General features: G+C 47.3%; 1 long non-coding RNA gene across 2 annotated transcripts in view; it reads left to right on the forward strand.

Moving 5' to 3' along the window:
• Positions 1 to 2,011: 2,011 nt before the first annotated feature.
• LOC115092106 overlaps positions 2,012 to 12,027 on the forward strand; it is a 65,411-nt gene continuing 55,395 nt past the window's right edge. The window contains exon 1 of one of the 2 annotated variants that reach the window (XR_003856904.1): positions 2,012 to 2,085. This is a non-coding gene — a long non-coding RNA (uncharacterized LOC115092106). The remainder of the gene's footprint in view (positions 2,086 to 12,027) is intronic. The other variant, XR_003856903.1, reaches the window with a different exon arrangement.

Raw genomic sequence — 12,027 nt, forward strand, 5'->3', positions numbered from 1 at the left:
GGAGTTAAATTTTCCACGTTAAGACGTGTCTGTTGGGCACCCAGCAATTTTTTGCAATCGAAGGTAATAGCTAATAGCCTCAACTATATGGAATGTACATGTGATGAGCGCTATAGTTAGGCTACGCATTTGTCTGAGTATGTGTTTTGGATGCGCTAATCTCCTTATTGCATCAGGTGTTAGTCTAGTCTAGAGCATCCAAAACACACATCCAACCGTACATAGACCTGTGCGCACTTTATTGCATTGGCCCTTTAGTTAATATTCATAATCTGTTATTTTGGGGTACTCTCATTAATCATTGTAAATTTAACATTGTTACTGCTTTTTTGAAAATAAAATGAAAGTTGACATGTCTTAAAGGCTCTAAAATTATTTCATCTGATTTCTTCTAAAGTTCTCTTTTGTAATTTGGGGTCTGCCTTCCCACTCAATCCCTGGGGGGACATTCTAGGTGGGTTCTGGACCCCTTTTCCATTTTATAGGAGACTCAGTGGGAAGGAGAATTCCCTTTCTGCCCTCCTCATCTTGGTTTCTCTTCATAGAGTGAATCCTCGGATAACGTCTGAAACCCCATTTCCTATCATCTCGCTTTAGTCACTGTAGCAGGAGACTCATTATATGGTAGGGATGTGAATCGTGTGCCCGATCGTCTTAACGATCGGGTTTGGCTAGAAGGAGAAAAAAATCTGATCGGTGGTGATGTGAATCGGAATCGGTTCTGATTCACATCGTTAATTTTTTTTTAGTGAGGCCCGACCTTTAAAATTCTCCCCTTACCTTCCCCCAACCTCCCGAACCCCCCAAAAAATTTTTACGAGTACCTGGTGGTCCAGTAGGGGCGCGGGACCGATCTCATGCTCTCGGGCCATCGGCACCATTTTGGCTGCCACTCCAAAATGGCGCCGATGGCCCGATAAAAAAAAAACCACCCAACCCTTTAAAAATGACCCCTTAGCTTCCCCCACCCTCATGAGCCCCCCAAAACATTTTAAAATTACCTGGTGGTCTAGTGGGGGTCCCGGGAGCGATCTCCCATTCTCGGGCCATCGGCTGCCACTCCTAAAGATGGCGCCGATGGCCCTTTGCCCTTACCATGTGACAGGGTATCCATGCCATTGGCCAGCCCCTGTCACATGGTAGGAGCACTGGATGGCCGGCGCCCATCTTTATGATGGCGGTGGCCATCTTTAAAGATGTGCACAACTTTTCCTGCGGGCATGCATAGCTTGCCCTCCCCTCCCAGTACAGGAAGCCTGGTGGTAGGGATGCGAATCGTTTTTTGATGATTTAAAATAACGTCCGATATTTTTTAAATCGTCAAAAATCGTTAAAGAGTGCGATACAAAAGAAATTCCCCCGATTTATCTTGAAAAATCGTTAATCGGGTTTGTGTCCACTAACGGGAGTTATTTGGGGGGAGGGCAGGAAAACCGGCACACCAAAACAACCCTTAAACCCACCCTGACCCTTTAAAACTAATCCCTTACCTTCCCCCACCCTCCCAAACCCCCCCAAAACGTTTTAAAATCACCTGGTGGTCCAGTGGAAGCCCCGGGACCGATCGCCTGCTCTCAGGCTGTCGGCTGCCACTAATAAAAATGGCGCCGATGGCGCTAGCTTTACCCCTTATTCAGTAACACGCGTCCAACCCCCCGAAACAAATAGCGCCTGCAACATGCAAATGCATGTTGATGGCCCTACTAGTTATTCCCGTGCGATACAGAAAGTAAAATGTGCAGCCAAGCCGTACATTTTACTTTCAGAAATTAGCGCCTACCCAAAGAAAGGCGTTAATTTCTTTCGGCACCAGGAAAGTGTACAGAAAAGCAGTAAAAACTGTTTTTCTGTACACCCTCCGACTTAATATCATAGCACCTCCTTTTACCCCGGGCCCTAATAATTAGCATATTTTTATTTACTGGATCGAGTGCTCGCCCGCTCTCCCGCGTTTCTTTCTGTATCGGCCTGTTAAAGTGCTCCAAGAGGCAGTGCTTATTCACAGCGTGTTTGAGCACTGGGCTGCTCTGCCTTGCTCTCTGTGTTTGCTTTCACTTTTGACAGAGACGAGTAACGACTTTTAAGGTAAGTCTCTATAGAAGGAAAAACTGTGTTTAAGATCTTTTTTTTGGGGGGGGGGGGGGGTTTAAGATTATAAATGTGTTTGGAATTTTCTGTGAGATTTTTGGCAAAATGTGCATTTTTGAAAATGTATTACAGATACTCACCCGTGATTTTGATAATTGAGATGCTCTCTTATAGTGCTATTTGGGATAAAGTAGTGAGTGTAATGAAAAACCTTAGTCTGTGTATTTATATCGGTATATGTTAGGTATATGTAAAAAAAAAAAAAAAGATGTGTGGCACGAGCAGTTAATCACTCTTTAATACATTAATTCACAAATTTTATTTAATCGGAGACAACAGAGGGAACACTTAAGGCACAAATACATTTAACTGTTCATAGTAGTCTTAAATGTTCCCTCTGTCTCCGATTAAATAAAATTTGTGGATTAATGTATTAAAGAGTGATTAACTGCTCGTGCTACACATCTCCTTTTTTTTTTTTTGACATTTATCTATGTGTGTGCGCTGTTTACTCCACATATTTGTTGTGTGTTGTTAGTTATAATACCCCAGACAGGGTATGTCAGGGAAGGTCATGATGAACGGTATGCTCATTATTAAGGTCATTTTGATAATGAGGATTTAAACATTGGGAAGCAAGGTAGGATGAACTGTAGAGGTTCAAGCACATGCTGAGATAGTTCTGTATGTGGTCTGAATCAACAATGACAGAATTAGCTTTTACTGAACAGCAGTTTATTGACGTGGCATCATCTCGAGGTTTAGCAGACTTGCTGGGAGACAGGGAAACCATCATGCAGTAGTAGTCTTCTCTTTAAGATCTGATTACATCAAATGACTTAGGCGAAGTGATCCCAATGCAGCGTGTGCCCAGTGAAAAGCCCTCCTTGGGTTTTCTGAAAAAAATGAAGAAAAAGTGCCTCCTTTCAATGGAATTCCTAACAAGGTTGGGCACTTAAGGATCTGTTTCTTTATTTGTTACTTTCTGGAATGATTAGGAATTGGTAATTATTTTTTCTAAAGACTGTAAATTTATGGTTTTTGAAATTGTATTATTCTTAGGCTCTTTGGAAAAGGGCAAACTTCTATATAGTCAAACTGTAAAATGTCTTTTTCTGCACTGTATATGTGGGCACATTTTTGTAAACTTCTGGTTTTGTACTGTTCTAAACAAAAGAAACGGGTTATAAGATAACTGTGGTATGAGTGATGTGAGGGTAGTTGGTAATAGGGAGCTGGAGATAAGAGGAGGCTAGCAGGTATGTATCTGTGAATAAATGTTTTTATACAATCATATTGTCCATATGTTTTAATCTTTTATATTTTTATGGGGGTTAATTGGTTAAACAGGTGGTGGAATGTTTGCATGTGTTTCTTTGAAGAATTATAGAAAAACTCTGATGTAACAAATATAATAAAGTAATATAAACAATTAATAAAATATTGAATGGATCCCTTCCTTTTGATATAATGGTATAGATTGGGATTTTCAGGTTTTGTTGTAGTACTAGACCTCACAACCCAATCAATTCCTTGAGTGGGAAGGAGCCCAGTCCCTTCTGAGTGTTACGGCGGTGGCTGCTGTGCTACCGCCTCACCACCAGGGGTCCCTCTAGGGCTGGCTTTCCTGACAGGCCCAGTCCATCTCCTATGTCCACTCTATGCTCTGGGTGTGCCCTCTTAACCCTGCCTGACAGTTGCCTCGGTGCTTCGGCATCGAGCTCACCTGGGCTCCCTGCTCTAGCCTGCCTTGCGTGGCCTTCGGGCCTATCCTTGCCTTGCCTTGCGCGGCCTTCGGGCCTATCCTTGCCTTGCCTTGCCTTGCGCGGCCTTCGGGCCTATCCTTGCCTTGCCTTGCCTTGCGCGGCCTTCGGGCCTATCCTTGCTTTGCCTTGCCTTGCGCGGCCTTCGGGCCTATCCTTGCCTTGCCTTGCCTTGCGTGGCCTTCGGGCCTTTCCTTTCCTTGCCTTGCCTTGTGCGGCCTTTTGGCCTTCTTCCTTGATTTCCATACCTGGCCTACGGGCCTTCCATGTGTGTGTGTGTGGCCTACGGGCCTTCTGACCTGCCTTGCCCCGCTATTGGTGTGTGGCCTACGGGCCTTTCGTGTGTGTGTGTGTGGCCTACGGGCCTTCTGACCTGCCTTGCCCCGTTATTGGTGTGTGGCCTACGGGCCTTCCGTGTGTGTGTGTGTGTGGCCTACGGGCCTTCTGACCTGCCCTGCCCTGCTTACTGTGCCCTGACCCAGCCTGGACCCAGACACTGCTGACTGCCGCCTGCCCTGACCCAGCCTGTACTTGACACTGCCACTTGCCGCCTGCCCTGACCCAGCCTGTACTTAGACACTGCCACTTGCCGCCTGCCCTGACCCAGCCTGAACCCAGACTCTGATTCTTGCTGCCTGCCCTGACCCAGCCTGGTACCTGACTCTGTTCGAGCTTCCTGTCTCTCTCCACCTGGAGCCACCCTGCTGGGTGGTGTGCACGACTCCTGTCCGGAGCCCAAGCGTAACAGTATGCCGAAGCCATCACATTTTCCAGGGGAAGAGATAGGTCTGTGTCCTGCCGGTGAGTCAACTTTTCACTAATTCAAGATGCCTCCTTCTTTAAAGTTTTATACCTGCAATTCCTGTCAAACTTTGAATTATCCAAGCTATCAGAACTGTCTAGCCTGTGAACTTGTTGGTCAGGAACACTGGTCATGCAATAACTGCAACAAGAAAAATGTCTCTGTCTATCAGGAGTGTTTGAACTGTCTGGCTCCTAAACCAGGGTGGTGGAAATGCTCCTGTCTCCCGTGTTTGTTACCTCCAGGCAAACCCTGCCCCTGTTGTTCTGCTCTAGGACCAGCTGTGCAATTAGAAAAAGCTATCAGCTCTCCTAACCAGTATTCTGTTTCTGGCTCAACTAAAACAGACATTTTTGCTGGCAGTTTGTGGGTAGAAAGACCCAGGACTTACCTGGCCAAGAAGGCTTCTGTGAGACCAGTGCTAGAGCCTCGGGAACAGGTTTCTCTACAACGGAGAGAGCTGATTAACTCTAGCAGGGCTCAGCTTCCCACAGCTGCCAAGCGGACACTAACGAGCACCTTCCCTAGACGTCCTAGAACTGCCTGTGCCTTCTCTAAACTGCTCCCCCAGAAACAAAATCAGGAGCATCAGACTTTGGCTCGAGGTATCAAGCCCACGGCAGTACAATCTGTGTCTTCCATGCACACTACCTCTAACCATGCTACTCTGCCATCTGAACCTGCTACAACGCCCGGAGGGGCGTTCGAGCCTGCTTCACCGCCCCGAGAGGGGTCCGAACCTGCTACAACGCCCCGAGAGGGGTCCGAACCTGCTACAACGCCCGGAGAGGTGTTCGAGCCTGCCTCATCGCCCCGAGAGGGGTCCGAGCCTGCCTCGTCGCCCCGAGAGGGGTCCGAGCCTGCCTCATCGCCCCGAGAGGGGTCCGAACCTGCTACAACGCCCCGAGAGGGGTCCGAACCTGTTTCATCGCCCCAAGAGGGGTCCGAGCCTGCCTCATCGCCCCGAGAGGGGTCCGAGCCTGCTACAATGCCCCGAGAGGGGTCCGAACCTGCTACAACGCCCGGAGAGGGGTCCGAGCCTGCCTCATCGCCCCGAGAGGGGTCCGAGCCTGCCTCATCGCCCCGAGAGGGGTCCGAGCCTGCTACAACGCCCCGAGAGGGGTCCGAACCGGCCCTGCTGCCGTCCTCGGAGGGGTCCGAACCGGTCCTACTGACAGACTTCCTGAGTCAGCCATCGGAGTCTGCTGAATTGGTCCTGCTGCCACCCCTGGAGGGGTCCATACCGGTCCTGCTGCCGCCCTTGGAGGGGTCCGAACCGGCCCTGCTGCCGTCCCTGGAGGAGTCCATACCGGTCCTGCTGACGCCCCCGGAGGGGTCCGAACCGGTCCTACTGACAGACTTCCTGAGTCAGCCATCGGAGTCTGCTGAACTGGTCCTGCTGCCACCCCTGGAGGGGTCCATACCGGTCCTGCTGCCGCCCTTGGAGGGGTCTGAACCGGCCCTGCTGCCGTCCCTGGAGGGGCCCATACCGGTCCTGCTGCCGCCCTTGGAGGGGTCTGAACCGGCCCTGCTGCCGTCCCTGGAGGGGTCCATACCGGTCCTGCTGACGCCCCCGGAGGGGTCCGAACCGGTCCTGCCAACTGACTTTGTTACTCAACTATCTGAGCCTGCTGTACCGGCCTTGCTGCCGCCCCTGGAGGGGCCTGTACCGGTCTTGATGCCGACCTTGGAAGGGTCCGGACCGGTCCTACTATCGCCTCAAGAAGGGTTACGGACTATTTCTCTGCCCCAGGTGGGGTTTGTGTTCCCCTTGTCACCCCAGGAGGGGTTATGGAAATCTGCACCGCCTCTGCTACCCCAGGAGGGGTCTAACCCTGCCGCCTTTTCCCAGGAGGGGTTATGGACTGCCTTATTGCCTCGGAAAGGAGTTGAACCTGCCGCATCACCCCCGGAGTGGTCTCCCGTTATTCTTGATTACCTCCTGCACAGATGGGATCCAGGAGGAGGGGGAGGCCTTGAGGGGGGGGTACTGTTACGGCGGTGGCTGCTGTGCTACCGCCTCACCACCAGGGGTCCCTCTAGGGCTGGCTTTCCTGACAGGCCCAGTCCATCTCCTATGTCCACTCTATGCTCTGGGTGTGCCCTCTTAACCCTGCCTGACAGTTGCCTCGGTGCTTCGGCATCGAGCTCACCTGGGCTCCCTGCTCTAGCCTGCCTTGCGTGGCCTTCGGGCCTATCCTTGCCTTGCCTTGCCTTGCGCGGCCTTCGGGCCTATCCTTGCCTTGCCTTGCCTTGCGCGGCCTTCGGGCCTATCCTTGCCTTGCCTTGCCTTGCGCGGCCTTCGGGCCTATCCTTGCTTTGCCTTGCCTTGCGCGGCCTTCGGGCCTATCCTTGCCTTGCCTTGCCTTGCGTGGCCTTCGGGCCTTTCCTTTCCTTGCCTTGCCTTGTGCGGCCTTTTGGCCTTCTTCCTTGATTTCCATACCTGGCCTACGGGCCTTCCGTGTGTGTGTGTGTGGCCTACGGGCCTTCTGACCTGCCTTGCCCCGCTATTGGTGTGTGGCCTACGGGCCTTTCGTGTGTGTGTGTGTGGCCTACGGGCCTTCTGACCTGCCTTGCCCCGTTATTGGTGTGTGGCCTACGGGCCTTCCGTGTGTGTGTGTGTGTGGCCTACGGGCCTTCTGACCTGCCCTGCCCTGCTTACTGTGCCCTGACCCAGCCTGGACCCAGACACTGCTGACTGCCGCCTGCCCTGACCCAGCCTGTACTTGACACTGCCACTTGCCGCCTGCCCTGACCCAGCCTGTACTTAGACACTGCCACTTGCCGCCTGCCCTGACCCAGCCTGAACCCAGACTCTGATTCTTGCTGCCTGCCCTGACCCAGCCTGGTACCTGACTCTGTTCGAGCTTCCTGTCTCTCTCCACCTGGAGCCACCCTGCTGGGTGGTGTGCACGACTCCTGTCCGGAGCCCAAGCGTAACACTGAGGTTGGTTCTAGCAGTTTGTGTTGGATTTCTGGACTCATTTTTTATGTCTCTTGCTTGTGAGAGCCCTGGTATCCCAGCTACAGGATTTTAGGAAGTCCAACAATGAGGTAGATCAGGCGGTAGGGAACATTCCTCTGCTCTCCTTTCCACCCACTGTGGTCTGGATCAGAGCTGATCTGCTGCAAGAGGATTCTGGATGTTCTTATTTTGTGAATTTTGTCTGGAGGTCCTGGGAAGGAAGCTATCTCTGGAGGCCCACAACTGAATCTTTATCCTGGGAAGAGGAGGTAAAGTGGGATGTTTGTACAAAGACTGCAAGTTTGTTGCCGTATTTTTGGAAGCGTTTTTTCTGCCCAACTAGGGACCTTACTTTTCCAAGCCCTAAAGATTGAGGAGTTTTCCTCCCTAAAACTGAGACATTTGCACAGCTAAATATAGAGAACTGTAAATTTCTCACTTTCATGCCAAAATCTAATGTGAAAGTGCCATTTCTGCTACCTAAGAATTGTGACAGTAAAGATTTCTTTTGGACACTCACTTGGAGTCTCCAGTGTAATGTGTTGGCACTCACATCCCCTGAACGTACCTCCTTCGGGCACTGAATTAAGAGTCACCCTGCCATCTTTGGCCTTGGAGGATTCAGGCTTCTCTTCCCCTGTCCTAGGGCCCCTGGACTCTTTGGAGTAGCAGTTGGCCCCAGAACATTTGTGTGTCCCGGCCCCTAATCCAGATCCGCAGGTTACAGTAAGATATTTGAAATTAAAATGATCAAAGATGTCAGAATTCACATTAAAAAAAATGTAACTCACTAACAAATAATTGTACAACTTCTTTGTCACCTTCTTTTTACTCTTAACACACCAACTTTCCCATGCCTCCCCATTGCACACTTTCCCTTCCCATTACCATTGTAATGTATTTTTTATGATTTTCTTGTATTTTCTGGAAATGTCATCTCTTGTTCTGATCTTCTCATTGTGTTCAAAACTAGTCAAGAAATGTATTAAGCTAGTCCAATAAAATGGTATCGGTGTTTTTTGTTTTTTTTCAAGTGGACTGGCACAGCAAACACACAACCTTAACAGAAATAACATCACTGAGTTTTGACACTTAATCATGTAAACTTCTTTAGTTAACTTTAAGACTGCTCTCTGGTATGACTTGACATAGCTGGATCAGTTATCTGGGTAACTCCACCCGTAAATGCTCTCTGAATACCTTCAAGATATTCGGATACATTTATCAGCTAGCTACATAACTGGATAACTTGAAGGCTGGCAGAATGTGGGAAATTTAAAAGCCTATGGGCTGTCTAAGTTCCAAACTTAGCCAGACAAACCATTTGAATATAGGCCCCCCTCAGGTATTTTACTCAGTAAACGGAGTGTTCCAGTGCTCCAAGGGTTACTGGCCCAATAGACCTCATCTTTGACCAAATAAGTACCTGAAGCCAGATCAGGAGAGAGACGCTGAGCATATCCCCCTCTTTTCTACCTTTCCACGTACAGATATAAATAAAGATACAAGAAATCACTTGCCTCTAAACAAATTTTTATTGCTACAGAAACATTTGAATACAGAAGTAAGTGCAAATCAGCAATGGGGAGTAGTAGCATTAGATCTGAAGGATTTACAATCATAACATTCAATCCATATCATCACAATTATCTGCAGTTTTAGTATGGGCATGATTCAAGCTTCTAGATATCAGAATCATGGTGACTAAAGTATAATCACATTACTTCAATATTTTTAAAAAATAGTGCGGGTCCAATCTTTTCAAGAATGAAGATTAAAATTATTATTTAGTATTCAAAGCTGTTTTTATTTGCCAACCAGATTAGATTAATCTACTCATTCCATATGCTCCAGCATGAATTTTAAAATCTTCTCAGCAAGGTCTTCTTAAGTTACCTGCTCCATATGAAATTAGATTCAAAAGCATTCAACATACACTGTTTTCTTACCAGGCGCCACTATTGTGGAATGCTCTACTTATGCACATTGGTCTTGAAAAGAAAGATTCCAATTTTAGAAATATAGTGTATGTGGGTTTTTTTTTTAATTATTGTATTTGTCACTTTTGTAAATCATTTTGATTATCTGTGAAAGGCAGTATATTAAAATAATGAAATCAAGGACTTGGACAGATCCTCCAGAGCATATCAGAGCTTCTTTGGATGCCAGGCGCAGAAGGGTTCACAGAGGGCTGGATCTGGATGCGATGCAGCAAGAGAACTACTGAACATCGAGGAGCGCATCACCTTTTCAATGAATGGGTTGTAAAGAAGCTGCCACGTCGTTCCAGTTTAATGAGCGGTAGTCTGGAACCTCATCTCCAGCCACAGCGATCATCCTCCTTCCCTGATAGTATTCTTTTTCATAAAGGATCCAAGCTCCGGAATCCACTTTGTGAGAGGAGATCATTTTATCCATCCCAGCATTCCTTAGTGAGCCGACTGCTTGATCCAGCTTCAGCTCTTTGCCCTTGTAATTGATATGCTCATAGACTGTGATCTTGGGATTGTAGACACCACCCTTAATCAATCTCAAGGAAGAGATGCGTTTGTTGAACTCTGGGATGGAGTTGTAGATCCCTTCCTTGAAGATTTCAAAGTCTCCTTGATAGTTGGCCTCATTAAAGGCAATCCAGGGGTTCCCGATCACGCGCAGGGATGAAGCTCTTTTGCTAAAGGCTTTCGGTTCCAGGTTTTTAGTGTCTACCTCTATAGCCACAGATTCGCCTTTCCCATCTGGAAGGTCATAGAGTTCAATGCAATTCATGATCAGGTGTTTGTGAAGGACTCTCAAGCAGAAAGCTGTAGCTGCTGTCTCAGGCTTTGAATATTCCTGGCTGCTGTCTAGTTTATATACTGCAGGACTCTGGGACTGTTGCCCACAGTAACAACATAAATAATCATATGATCAGAATGTTGCACAAGTTATTTTACCAAAGAAATGTCCTTGTATGCTTCATAAATTTAAGAACACATGACAAACGCTTTCCAAGATAAGATAGTACTTAGGAGGAAGCCAGTTCATTCAGTTCCTCAGAATAATATACTGATGTGTGATTTAATATTGTGTGAGTAATTTTACCTAAGAAAAGAATATGCAAATTTTTCACACACATAGTAAAGACAGTTCTTTGGAAGAAGCCCGTGGTTTTGGTTTTTCCATTTAGTTGCTGAGAATGTTTGTTTGCGTGGGGTTATATTCTGATTAAATTCTCATGAGCTGAAGATAAAGACTATTCTTGGGAAGAAGCTTGTTTGTTCATTCGGCTTCTGAGAATGTACTCCAAATGGTGTGAGATCATCATTAATTTCATTTCTTTCATTTCCAATGGATAAAGTCATAAAAACTCAATGAACCCTCTTTCTCCCCTTCTGGACTTATCCATAACATCCCCATTTGTACTGGGGTTGAGGTCAGTAGTACGTGCGCTCGGGCGCTACCCCCCTGTGTAATGTCCCCTTTTCCTTTTCATATTTTGGCAGTTTCAGTTACGCCTCATCTCCCACCCTCTTTTCCTGCCCTGTAAGTATTAGGTCCCTTTAGTAACAACTCTGAACCACAACAAAATATGAGAGAGGAAAATACCAAACAGTAACATCCTATGTCAAGTACATAACTAGAAACTTGCCCGCTTGGCCCATACCAACCAGATGTCCAATTTCCATGCAAGCCTGTGTCAAAGACTGTACTATCCCTTGAAAATCAGATGGAGAGACTGGATGAAATAAAGATCTGGAGGGAGGGTGGGGAGGGGGGAAGGAAAACTAAAACTAAGGGTAAAATATGCAGTCTGGTGAGGCAGATTGGTTTCTGTGTTCCATTTTGACAATGATTGCTGCATATGTCATATTCAACATATAATTTAATAAAAATATAACAAAAAAAACCTCAATGAAACGTTGTTCCTGCCATTCCTTTCATTTTATTGGAATGTTAATGTAAAAGAAGCTCCACCCCATCCAAAAATCTCCCCAATAAAATTTAACATCCCTGCTATACACGTGTGCAGAATCTTTCCCGTATACACATGCAGAATAGAGCAGGATCATTAGTGGTGGGCAGCAGCACTGATGGTTTTGGAGAAAGAGCTAGAGAAAATGCTATAGATTCAAAAGCTGGTGGTACTTAGCACACACCATTTTAAAGTTGGTGGTGGCTGTGCACAACTGTGCACTATGGGCACTATGCCCATGCCACTGCCTACCTGCCAGGCACTGTCATTACCACTAGTGCAACACAGGGTGTACTGCTTTTAAATAAATATATATGTTTTAAAATGAGAATTGGCACCAATGTTTAAATGGGCCAGTAACCACAGGCACCCAGTGATAAAACAGAAAACTATTTGCAACCCCTGGGTCAACGGATCCTTTAACTGACATTCAGGGGCACATAAAGAATTAGAGACA

Source organism: Rhinatrema bivittatum, chromosome 5 (genome assembly GCF_901001135.1).
Source record: "Rhinatrema bivittatum chromosome 5, aRhiBiv1.1, whole genome shotgun sequence".
Lineage (NCBI taxonomy): Eukaryota > Metazoa > Chordata > Amphibia > Gymnophiona > Rhinatrematidae > Rhinatrema > Rhinatrema bivittatum.